A 13,467-nucleotide genomic window follows, 5' to 3' on the forward strand; every position below is an offset into this window, starting at 1 on the left:
TGTCTAATATTTTCTGAGATTGGTTCTTTTAAATGTGATAGAAATTATTTACAACAGCAGGGACCTCTGCGAAGCCCTCCCCATCTTGTCCCCACCACCCATCCTACTCCCTAAAAGTACCCGTGCCCACTTCCCTATTACTCCACTGCTCCCCACTCACCTTCTTCCCACAACAGGGGGAATCTGACCATAGGGTGTGGGTATCTGCCACAGGTGCACGGTCCAAGTTGATGTATTGTTTTGTTGCTCCATTGCTTTGTGACTCACTCCTGTTGGTGCCACAAAGGAAATAAACAAAGAAAACAAAATTTTTCCAAGGAGCTCTTTGCTCCCTTCTCTTTTTTTCTGTGCCTGATGTGGGGATAAGGCCAGTCCATGGCCCTGTGGGAGCAGCCTCTGATGTGGAATCTAAATCAAGAGGCACTCCTCCCTCCCTTTCCTTAGAGTGTGTTTCCTTTCTAGATCTGTCTCCTCTGCTTTGTGGGAGGCGCAATAATAGCACTTCCCTCATAAGGATGTGATGAGATTAATGGGGTAAAGTAAGTCATTTAAACATTTTATCTATCTATCTATCTATCTATCTATTTATTTATTTTAGAGAGACATGTAAGGAGAAAGAAAGAGACAGAGAGAAATATCAATTGGTTGCCTCTCGTGTGTATGCTACCTGACTGGGACCAAACCTGCAACCCAGGCATGTGCTTGACCAGGAATCAAACTGGTGACCTTTCACTTTGCAAGATGATGCCCAACCAAGTGAGCCACACAGGTCGGAATGTAAAGTAAGTCATTTAAAGTCACAGAGTAAGCACTGTGTAATGTGAATTCCTGTCCCTGGTTACCTTTTTCAGGAAATTAGTCCCTCCAAGTGATTAACATAGAAGTTTCTAAATCACTATTAGAAATTTACAGAAGAAGAAGCAACCATAATTGGGACCACCCTTCCATATTAATCCTTAGAAAGTTAGTTCTCCAAGAGTCAAAGATGCCAGGAATAAATACAGTAATTTCTGAGCTGAGAAAACCAAGCAGTGACAAATCCTGCAGCGCCATCTACATCCCATGAGGGCACTTACAGGTGACAGAAGATGCAGGAAATGCGAAGGGACTTGAGAAATTTCAGAACCCAAATCCCGTTAAGGTGACATAATCAATGTAGGTGAAAGAGAACTTCAGACTTCTTACTAAAAATGTACGTATGTATTAGATATAGATAGATGATAGGTGATAGATAGATAGATAGATATGCATGAATATGTATGGAGGTATATTTGTGAATGTGTTTTAAAGTGTTTTGAATAGAGAAGACCTGGCCTTGCATTGCTACTCAATCTCTGTCTGACCTTGGCCAATCACTAAATTTTCAGAAATTCAGCTTCCCCACTTGTGCAATGAGACCAACACCCATTGCCTAACAAGCTATTTTAATGATTCGGGGAGATGACGTATTTAAAACACTTGCCACAGAGCCTGAGACAGAATTGTGACAATAATAATAAAAATACAATACCAACAGTTTGTTCATTTACTCATTTATTCAACAAACATGTTTTGAGCCAACTGTGCACTAGGCCCTAGCTGGAGGCTGGGAGTACAACAGTGAATTGGGAAGATTGGCCCCTTCCATTCTTGGGCTGTCAGCTCCTGTTCTGACTGAGACAGCACATGAAACATAGTCAGGAAAAGTAGGAAAAGTTGTATGTCACAGAACCACTTACAAGCATTCTACCCAAGTTCATGTAATGGGCCCTGGGAAAGAGTCAATATAAACATTCTCATACCTCTTATCTAGAGAAATACAAACCCAGTGGAATTTGTTGTAACATTCTAACCAACGTGCACATTAGTCAGGGAAGTGACTTTCAGAATTCACCTGTAAGTTAGTATATTAGTTTTCTATTGCTATATAACAATTACCACACCACTACATAGCAGCTTAAGACAACACACTGTCTCACAGCTTCTCCAGGCTAGAAGTCCAGGCACACTGAGCTGGGTCCTTGCTTAGAGTCTCACAGGCCGCTATCAGGACTGAGCCTGGGCTCGTGATTGGGGAGGCTCCCTCCAGCAGCTGGCAGAGTTTGTTTCCTTGCAACTGTAGGATTCCTCACAGCTTACTTCTTCAAAGCCAGCAAAGGAAAGCAAGACAAAGCAAGGCCAAAGCAACAGAGTCTTATATAAGGCATAAGCAAACGCCATGTCCTGCACATGCTCATAAGGAAGGGCTTGTGTAGAGGTGTGAACACAGGAAAAGGGATCATGGTGGGGGGGCCACTTAGGAGCTGCGCAGCACAATTGTCATCACACCTAATTCCCAACACATATAAAGCAGTTCTCAAACACATGTTATTTCAGAAAGCAAAACTAGGTCATTTTGTGGATGCTGGGCAGGGGACAGCATCTGTGGGAGCTGGGTGGGGGAGAGCAGAAGACCAGGCCTACCACCACGTCCCTAATTCAAGATCTCAAAAAGCATCATGATTCCTGTCCATTGGATGGTAAGGTTTATGTAGGTAATCTTGGAAACAACAGTAACAAGACTGAATTGAGACGAGCTTTTGGCTATTACAGACCACTCTGAAGTGTGTGGGTTGCTAGAAACCCTCACAGCTTTGCTTTTGTTGAATTTGAAGATCCCCGAGATGCAGTCGATGCTGTCCGAGAGCTAGATGGGAGGACACATGTGGCTGCCAGTAGGAGTGAACTGTCAAATGGTGAAAAGAGAAGTCGAAATCGCCGTCCACCTCCCTCTTGGGGTCGTCACCCTTGAGATGATTAATCATCAGAGAAGGAATCTTCCACCTCATCGCAGATCTCCAAGATGGAGAAACTTGTGCTGCAGCTGGAGCAGGTTCCTTTCTAGAGATAGGAGAAGAGAGAGATCAAGTCTTGGAAGAGAAATCACAAGCTGCCCTGGTCTTTCTCTAGGTCTCGTAGCCGATCTAGGTCAAATGAAAGGAAATAGAAGACCAGTTTTCAAGAGGAGTGGTGTACAGGAAATAACTTCATTTGACAGGAGTATGTAGAGAAAATTCAAGTTTTGCTTGAGACTTCATAAGCTTGGTGCATTTTTAAGATGTTTTAGCTGTTCACCTTTGTCTTAGAACAGTGACATAAAAATGTAATTCTCTATGGTTTGAAATGGATTATGTCAGGCATGTAATACCAAGAATTGTTACTTTACAATGTTCCCTTAAGCAAAATTGGTTTTGCTTTGAACTTTAGTCTTGCATAGTCTAATAATAAATCTCTTAACTCTTTCCAGCTAAAGTGTGATGTATAGTATTATGAAAACTAAACTGGCAAAAATCGAACTTGAGACTTTCCACAGCTGGGATTTAACATACAGTAGTAGAAGAACACATAGCCTTCAAAAGCTGCTGTGAACAAAAACCAGCAGGTAAAAATTGAAGCTGCACCCTTAAGCTAGATTAGAGGTTTAAAAAAATCCAACTAGTCTTTACACTGGGCAGAGGTTGTCCAGTTAGTGTAGAACCTAAGAAGTTTCAAGAAAGTCAGTTTACCTTTCTTTGCTTTAGGTCATAAACTTCTTATATGATTGCTGTGTATGAATACATAGCTCTTTGTAACATTATTCATTTGGAAATTTGTGACCAAGATACCAGTGTCCTACCAGGTTAACAGTACATTGTAGAGCTGAACTTTGAGTTACTGTGCAAAAGTTTTTTTCATGCTCTCATTTGTAATATATTTTGTGAGAATCCTTGGGATTAAAGTTTTGGTTACATATTTAAAAAAAAAAAGCAAAACTAATTAAAGGTGTGCCATAATCTCAACATCTACTCTGCCATGGACATTCTGAAGACTAGCTAGGTACACTGCTCAACAGCCCAGGCATTTGCAATGTAACTTCCATGACAATGTAATTTCCATATTAGGAAATTCTAGGGAGTTCAGAAAGAAAAGGGAAGGAAAGGGAGGGAGGGAAGGAAGGAGGGAGGAAAAAAATAAATAAGGATGGATGACGCAACTCTTTAAAACTTATATTACTATACCTTACATATTAAAAAAAATCTCATTTTGCAAATGCAAGTAAACTTACCAATCAACCATTTGCTGATCGATTGCCTAGGAGGGTGACTCCTGAATGTCCCAATGCCATCTGAGATCACTGTCAGCAACTAGTCACATGGCCTTTGCAACTCAGAGGTACAACAATGTGAGAGTCCCCTATCTAAGCTCTAATCCCCAGATGCATGATATTGGTAAATTAGGACTGACTGATTGTGATACAAGAATGTAATTTCTCAACCTGCCACAATGTATTTGCATACATGGGCAACATAAAACACAAAAAGTGGAGTCTTAAAAATACAGTTCTAGCCCTGGCTGGCATAGCTCAGTGAATTGAGTGCAGGCTGCGAACCAAAGTGTCGCAGGTTCGATTCCCAGCCAGGACACATGCCTGGGTTGCAGGCCATAACCCCCAGCAACTGCACATTGATGTTTCTCTCTCTCTCTCTATCTCCCTCCTTTCCCTCTCTAAAAATAAATAAGCGAAATCTTTAAAAAATACAGTTCTATTGATTTTAAGTAAGCATGTCATTTAAATGTGTTTAGCAAATCAACAACTAAAGAAAATAGTCTGGAAACTGACTTTTTTCTGTTATGCATACATACATATATATGTTATGTATACATATATATGTTGCCCATACATATGAGAGAGTCATCAACTTTGGACAGATGATGCTGGACAACTGTAGAAAAATTGGCACATTTATTTTCCTACCTCAAGCCACACACACACACACACACACACACACACACACATTCTAAATAGATTAAAGAACTAAATGTGAAAAGCAAACTAAAATTTTTGGAAGAAAATATAGGGAATTACCTATGGGACATCTAGATGGGGAAGGAACTGTTGAATAAGATATAAAATATGATTAACTCTACTGTGCTAAAAATAAATGGTTTTGTAAGACAGATTAGTTAAAAGTCAAGCAATATATTAGAAAAGATATTTTAATTCACCTGGCCAACTAAATATTAATATTAAGAATATGTAAAGAACTCCTATAGAACAATAAAAAAATTAAAGAAAACACTCAAGAGAAACAGGCCAAAGTAGGATGACTCAATTCATGGAAAAGAAAACCAGATGGTCAAGAAATATAAAAATGTGGTCACCCTTTTTATTAATCAAGAAGTGCACATTAAAAATTGAAATGAGTTATCATTCCTACACATTAGCATTTATATCACCAAAGGAAAATGATGCCGTTTTGGGATTTCTTTCTTTTGATGCTAATATAGTGCACTGTGTTATTGTACAGCACAAGATACAAGATGGGGAAATACACAAGTTCACAGATCACAGATCAGGAAGAGGTAAGAAGACCATGGTCCCTCATCCTCCTACTGGCTTGCAGAGAAGCATGGGGTCAGGTCATTCTGTGGGACACATGGGATGGGCTTTCATTCTGAGGAGGAACCTGCACCTGGGAGTGGTCTGAGAAAGCAGCCATTCAACCCAGGAATCTGGGATCCAGTGAGGGTGCAGCCCCTCCTGCTAGGAAATGGGGAGGCTTTGATTCTACTGTACTCACCCAAAGTCACAACTGGCAACTGCTAAAGGGCCATAAGCAGAAAGGGGACATATCCAATTCACAGCCAAAGAAGTCCTGTCTCAGCACTGTGGAGAAAATGGACTAGAAGATCCAGGGAGACTAGGACACAAGTTTGGAGGCTGCTTGTGCCATCCTGGTAAGAATAACAATGGCCTATACTGGTGGAGCAAAACTGTAGAATGTAGGAAGGTTCATAGCAGAAGAAACAGGAATGAATGAATGAATGAATGAGAGACCTGGAAAAAAGCAGAGAAGCAGGCATCAAAGGCAATGTCTTGAGCTTTGAGCACACAGCAGTAGGACTCACTGACACAGGAAAACAAGAGGAGAATGAGTCACGAATGAAATAATGGTCACTTTCCATGGAAGCTTTGTGAGTCTGATGGGCCAGTGGGTGACTCAGATGAACATATCCAGAGGGATATATGAGCCTGGCCATTAGAAGATGGACCTAGGCTTAACAATATCACCATGAACCTCTTTCTTTGTGTCTTTCACCTCTGTCTTCACACTGTTGATTCAATCTAAAGTGGCTTCTATGGTGATCTCAAAATTCTTGCCAGCAGTTGCTGGGGTTCCTCATTTTGTTGACCACATTAAGAAAGAAGGATGAGAGGGAAACTCCTTGTCCCAGCATTTCTGGCAAGCCCTTATTCTGATTAGTCTGGTTTAGGACACACATCTGTCCCTGAACTGAACTGGTTCCATGGTAAGCACTTAGGCCAGGTCAGCAGCTCCATTCCTGAAGTCAAAGGCAGATCCAGTGTCTCTGGATCCACATGGATTCCTAAATTGAAACCCAAGAATATTGGGAAGGAGAGATGGGGAATGGCTGCTGAGGAAAAAAACAACACTATGGAAGACAGGATTCAGGAAAGCTGGTGGGTTGAGCTCTGACTTCGTTCACTTCCTATGGAGTGAGACACAACATAGCAAGGAGCTGGTGAAATGTGAGCCAACAGGTAAGATCAGGGTCTCCACAGGAGAAAGCCAGCACTAGGTGTGATGGCTGCATAGGAACGAGCAGCAAGTGAGTTTTTGCTTTGTCTTGAGATCTAGACCCCAAACCAGGACTATATAGTCCACTGAGAGCTCAAACAGAAGAGATCAGCAAAGCACTGTGGTAGAGGTCACATCTATGCAACTGCCTAGTCTCCATGGGGATCTGAAAGACTGCTCAGCCAGCTGGACAGGGAGGTATCTGCAGACCTGCCATTCTCCTATCCCTGTTGTGGGGAGAGGGCAGGTACTCCCTCTGGGAAGATGGGGAAGTCTGAGTGGGTTTTCCCCTGTGGCCACTATTGACTGCCACCCAACAAGATCAAAAAACCTGTATGCCTTCCACCACACTCAAGTTCACTGTTGCTTAAGATAGTCTTAATAGCTTTTCCTGATGGCCAATGATGCACTGAGTCATGAGATGGAAGAGGGAAAAAGAGAACCATTGTGGAGGTCATGCTCACCAGAGGTAGGAGGCAAAGATGGCGAATGTATCTGACTGGTTCCCTGACTCGGGCAGACAGAATTGAAGAGGCAGATGAGAACATATCTATACATTAGTAAGAATTCTCAAGGGGCTTCACCAAAAGCATAAAATGCATTTTCAGAAGTAAATACATGATTTTTAAGTTTCAGTACATGAACAGGAAAATAGGGTAGTCTTTGTTCAGATCTTCTATATATGATCAAGTGAACTGAATATTTTAGAACATAAAGCAAAAATACAAAGAAGAAAATTGTGAAGAGAAAGATAAGAGACTTGGAAGGCAGACCCAAGGAGTTGGAACATGTGACCAAAAAAAGTAATTTTATAAAGAAGAGGAAACATGGAGAAGAGATATTTAAGCAAATAGAAAAAATGTTCTGATCCGAATGAAGACTGAAACCTACAAATTGACAGGACTGATTCTGTCCTAAGTGATACTAACACTAATGTTTTTAAAAGACACATGCCCAGTGCTATGGGTTGAATTGTATCCTCTCCAAATCTGTATGTTAAAGTCCTAACTCCCAGAAGCTTTGAACGAGACCTTATTTGGAGATACAGTTGTTGCAGATGCAATTAGTTAAGATGAAGTCATAGGTGAGTTGGGTGGGCCCCTAGTCTAATACGACTAGTGTCCTCATGAAAACAGGAAATCTGGACACACAGAATGACATGACTAGAGGTGAGATGATATGAAGACACAAGGAGAAGATGGCTATCCACAGGACTAGAAGAGAGGTCTGGAACACCTTCAGACACGGTCCTTAAAAAGGACCAACCCTACCAACACCTTAATCTTGGATTTACAGCCTCCAGAACCATGAGGCTACAAAATGCTGTTTAAGATGCCCAGCCTGTGGTACTTTGATATGGCACCCATAGCAACCAATACACTTAGGTAGGGCCTGACAAAATTGGTGAATTGCAAGAGTAAAGAAAAAAATCTTAGAAGAATACAGATAGAAAATAGACTATCAAAAAAAAAAGAGGCAGTTCCAGCCAAGACGGAGGTATAGGTAGAAACTCTTTGCTTCTTCACACAACCAAAAGAAAGATAACAAGCAATCTAAAAATAATAAAGAACCAGAAATGTCAGAAATTCAAGCTTCATGGAACTTCGACAAGCAAGAGTTAAAGAAACATTCACCAAACTAGAACGAGGGATGGAGACAGGCAGTGGGTGGGCAGAGAGGACCCATGACAATGTGGTGGATGACACAGGCAAGGTGGGGCTGGCTGAATGGGAAACTAGAGACTCAAGGTAGCTGAAAACTACTGCAGGGGTTACCACAGTGGGAGAAACACCCAATCACACAACAGAGTTCTTTGAAAAGTGAGGCTAGAGTGGAGCAAGTGAGTATATTGTTCCCTCTCTGACCCCTACCCCACAGACAGAGCCACAACACAGCAAAGAGGATTGCCTCCACCTGGTGGCCCTAAGGCCCTGTCCCCCTTACTATGAAACAGAAGCACCTAAAGAAATATGGCCAAAATAAAAGAACAGATCAAAGCTCCAGAAAAAGAGCTAAGCGACAAGGAGATAACCAACCTATCTGATGCAGAGTTCAGAACACTGGTAATCAGGATGCTCACAGAAATGATTCACCTTGGTCGCAAAATGACGGAAGAAATGAAGGCTACCCAAAGTGAAATAAAGCAATGTATACAGGGAACCAACAGTGAAGGGAAGGAAACCAGGACTCACATCAACAATCTGGAACAAAAGGAAGAAATAAACAGTCAACTGGAACATAATGAAGAACCAAGAATTCAGAAAAATGAGGAGAGGCTGAGGAGCCTCTGGAACAACTTTAAACATTCCAATATCAGAATCATAGGGGTACCAGAAGGAGAAGAGGAAGAGCAAGAAATTGAAAACGTACTTGAGCAAATAATGAAGGAAAACTTCCCCAGTCTAGCGAAGGATATAGACTTCCAGGAAGTCCAGGAAGCCCAGAGAGTCTCAAACAAGTTGGACCCAAAGAGGAACACACCAAGGCACATCATCATTAAGTTACCCAAGAATAAATATAAAGAGAGAATCTTAGAAGCAACAAGGGGAAAAGAGAGAGTTACCTACTAAGGAGTTCCCATAAGACTGTCGACTGATTTCTCAAAACAAACCTACCAGGCAAGAAGTGGCTGGAAAGAAGTACTCCAAGTCATGAAAGGTAAGGACCTACAACCAAGCTTACTCTATCCAGCAAAGCTATCATTTAGAATGGAGGGGCAGATAAAGTGCTTTCCAGATAAGGTAAAGTTAAAGTAGTTCATCATTACCAAACCCTTATTATATGAAATCTTGAAGAGATTTCTCTAAACCATGACATCATTAAAGTTCTAGAGGAGAACATAGGCAGGGAAATGTTTCAGATATTTCATGCAGCAACATTTTTACTGATATGTCCCCTAGAGCAAGAGACATAAAGGAAAGAATAAAAAAATGGGATCTCATCAAAATAAAAAGCTTCTGCACAGCTAAAGAAAACAGTATTAAAATAAAAAGAGAACCAACTGTATGGGAAAACATATTTGCCAATGATACCTCAGACAAGGGTTTAATCTCCAAAATATATAAAGAACTTACATGACTCCACTCTAAGAAGACAAGCAACCCAATTAAAAAATGGGCAAAGGACTTGAACAGACACTTCTCCAAGGAGGACATATAGAGGATCCAGAAACACATGAAAAGATGCTCAGTATCACTAGCTATCAAAGAGATGCACATTCAAACCACAATGAGATACCACTTCACACCAGTCAGAATGGCCATCATAAACAAAGCAACAAACAACAAATGTTGGAGAGGTTGTGGTGAAAGGGGACCCTAGTGCACTGTTGGTGGGAATGCAGACTGGTATAACCACTATGGAAAACTATGGAATTTTCTCAGAAAACTCAAAATGGATCTGCCTTTTGACCCAGAAAACCACTGCTAGGATTATGTCATAAGAACCCTGAAACACCAATCCAAAAGAACCTATGCACCCCAATGTTCATAGCAGCACAATTTACAGTAGCCAAGTGCTGGAAGCAACCTAGGTGCCCATCAGTAAATGAGTGGATCAAAAACTATGGTACATTTATACAATGCAATTCTATGCAGCAGAAAGAAAGAAGAAGCTCCTACCCTTTGCAACAGCATGAAAGGAACTGGAAAGCATTATGCTAAGTGAAATAAGCCAGATGGTGAATGACAAATACCATGTGATCTCATCTTTAACAGGAATCTAAAGGACAAAGCAAACAAACAAGTAAAATATAACTAAAGACACTGAAATAGGGAACAGGCTGACAGTGACCAGAGGGGAGGGAATTTCAGGGAAAAGGGGAAGGGTTTACAAGAACAAATATAAAGTACACATGGACAAAAACTAGGGGGGGTTAGAAATGGGAGGGAGATGGGTGGGTGAGATGGAATAGGAGTAAAAGACAGAAAACTGTACTTGAACAACAAGTAAAATAAAATAAAAAAGAGACTTATCTAAGAAATAGAATATCAAAACTATGAACAGTAAAATGGCAAATTCGTAACTAGCAAAAACTGAACCTAAAAACAAAAACTAAGAAAACAACTAGAACAGGATCAGAATCAAAGAGACGGATATCACATACAGGGTTTTCAGTGGGGAGAGGGAGAGGAAGAATAGGGGGGAAAGGTAAAAGGTACAGGGAATAAGAAGCATAATTGGTAAGCATAAAATAGGGAAATATTAAGTATGGCAGAGGAAACAGAAGTCAAAGAACTTATATGTACAACCCATGGACATAAACTAAGGGGGCTAAGGCTGGAGGGTTGGGGGGTTCAGGGCAGAGGGGAATGTAGGGGGGAAATTGAGAAAACTAATAGCAGTAATGAATAAAATATACTTAAAAAAAGAAAAAAGATTAGAAGGTCACCAAACACCTTGATCATTAGTCTCTCTTCCTTTTCCCCTTCCAATTTGCTCTTGAGCCTTCTGCCTCCTTTGTCAAGAACCCAAATGTCTCTTGTCAAGACCTGCAGTGGCTGCTCCTCCCGACTCCCACACAGAGAGAGGGTGGCTGAGTCCCACAGCAGCCCCTGACAGGCCATATTCACAGTCCTACTCCTACCCTCCGATGGGTCCAAATATGTGGAGAGCTCCATGGCTACTCTCAAGCCTCTTCTATTTTTACTCTGCACTTAGCTCCCTTGGTGACATTCCTCCACTGTTACAGATTGGCTTGCCATGTATGTGCTGAAGGCTCCCAAATGTGTATTTCTAGCCCAAATGTATTCCCCTGAACTCTAAGCTTGAAGAGCCAATAGACTTGGTCAATGTTGGGGGCAGGGATAAGCGTGAAGCAGGCTGATGCAACCAAGGCTAGAAATTGCGCCTACATAACAGGATATCTGTGGTCAGAAGTCATGCAACCGCTCGGCCCGAGCACGCGGACCACACGCCAATCAGTGCCTTGATCACGCGCTTATCATGCGCCCCCTAGCCTATCCCAGTTAAGAGCACGCCCCAAAGCTACGAACCAGAGCTACTTCCTCTATCTGCCTTCCTCTACCCCTCTCTATATAACTCCCTCCATTTTAAAAATAAAGTTGCAGCTTGATCAGAATCCTTTGACTTGCTGTCGTTCTTTCGCGCCTCCTGTCCCATCCCTTTTCATCCGTTGCAGGTATATCGGCGGACCCCGTTGACTGCCTCGCAGGCCGAGGCAGGTCAATCCCTTTGTCTGAATGCCAACAAGCATCTCTCTACATTGAGTTGCCATTTTCCACCCCTAGACACCAGAGACCCTCCACTACTCACTTCTCCCAATTACAGTCCTGAGCATCCTCTGTGTGGGGCCTCCCCAGCTACAAAACCATACTGGTTGCTCCTGGGTCCTGCTCTGGATCCTCCCTGCCACTGTGGAGGTGACTGAACAGGTGCAGCCCTGGGGTAATGCTGTGGCTGTGGTATCAAACTCAATTCTATGTTCCTGACGCTATGAAAAGGCAAACTCAAACATCAGGGTTTGGAGTAAAAAATGGTTTATTGATGGGAAAAGCACCAACTGGGAAGATAGGAAACTTAGTGATGCCTCAAACCCATCTTGCTTAAAAACCAGGCCAAGCGTTTTTAAGGGGTTGGGGGAACAGGTACAGGCAGTGCTGATGAGAAAAGCTTCAATTAGAAGACCTTGGAACTTGGCTATTTATAGTAAAGGGGCATCAACGCCAGATCTTCCTGGAAAATGGACCCTTGGATTCTGAACCCTTGGGTTCTGGTGTCAGAGCCCTTAGAGAATGCCAACAGGCATCTCTACAGTGGATTTCCTAGAACACAGAGTGGGAGGTACATGGGGAAACAGTGACAAAAGACAGCAAGTGTGAGAGAACAAATGACTGAGCTGGCACTGCCAGTGCCATGTGCACCATCAGTTGGGACTGTCATCAGAGATATGTGAACTACAGGGCCTGAGGAGACTCTGTCTGTAGGCAAGGGAAAAACAATTGATCCACCTGCTCCAATCTCCCTGGTCATAACCACAGAACCAGCTCAGGAACAGCAGACCAGGACTTCAGGTCCTGTAGGGAAGCATGTGCAAAGGAGAGAACTTCAGCCATTCAGAACCAAAATCTTGCCCCCCACCCAGTGGAACCAAAGGATCAGGACATGACTAGAACTTGAACACCAGAACCCTTACAGAATCCAAGGGTTCATTGTCCAGGAAGATCTGGTGTTGACTCCCCTTTGCTATAAATAGCCAAGTTCCAAGGTCCTCTAATTGAAACTTTTCTCATCAGCAACCCCTTAAAAACCCTTGGCCTGGTTTTTAAGCAAGATGGGTTTGAGGCATCACTAAGTCTCCTATCTTCCCAGTTGGTGCTTTTCCCGTCAATAAACCATTTTTTACTCCAAACCCTGATGATTGAGTTTGCCTTTTCATAGCGTCAGGAACACAGAATTGAGTTTGATACCACAGCCACAGCATTACCCCAGGGCTGCACCTGTTCAGTCACCTCCACAGTGGCAGGGAGGATCCAGAGCAGGACCCAGGGGCAACCAGTATGGTTCTGCAGCTGGGCAAGCCCCACATAGAGGATGCTCAGGACTGTAATTGGGAGAAGTGAGTAGTGGAGGATCTCTGGTGTCTAGGGGTGGAACAGGGCAACTCAAACCCCAGCTCACCATCCTTCCATGCCAAAGCCAAACATCTCATCTGGTTACTTCCATTCTACTGTGCTTTACCAAAACCTACCCTAGAGAGCAGTTACAGCCACCACATTCACCTGTTCTATTCATGAAACTGGGGTGGACTGGGCTCAGGGTCTCTCACAAAATCGCAGTCATGTGGCAGTTGAGGCTGGGCTCACCTCACATGTCCACCGACTAGCCTGCCCTTCCTTCCCCCTTCCAA

At 42.6% G+C, this 13,467-nt stretch overlaps 1 pseudogene; it reads left to right on the forward strand.

Annotated features, from left to right (window-relative positions):
* Nucleotides 1–2,380: 2,380 nt before the first annotated feature.
* On the forward strand, nucleotides 2,381–3,077 carry LOC123815552 (annotated as a pseudogene).
* The last annotated feature ends 10,390 nt before the right edge of the window (nucleotides 3,078–13,467 follow it).

The sequence above is a fragment of the Phyllostomus hastatus genome, unplaced genomic scaffold, assembly GCF_019186645.2.
Source record: "Phyllostomus hastatus isolate PE091 unplaced genomic scaffold, TTU_PhHast_1.1 phas_contig_195, whole genome shotgun sequence".
NCBI classification, from domain to species: Eukaryota; Metazoa; Chordata; class Mammalia; order Chiroptera; family Phyllostomidae; genus Phyllostomus; species Phyllostomus hastatus.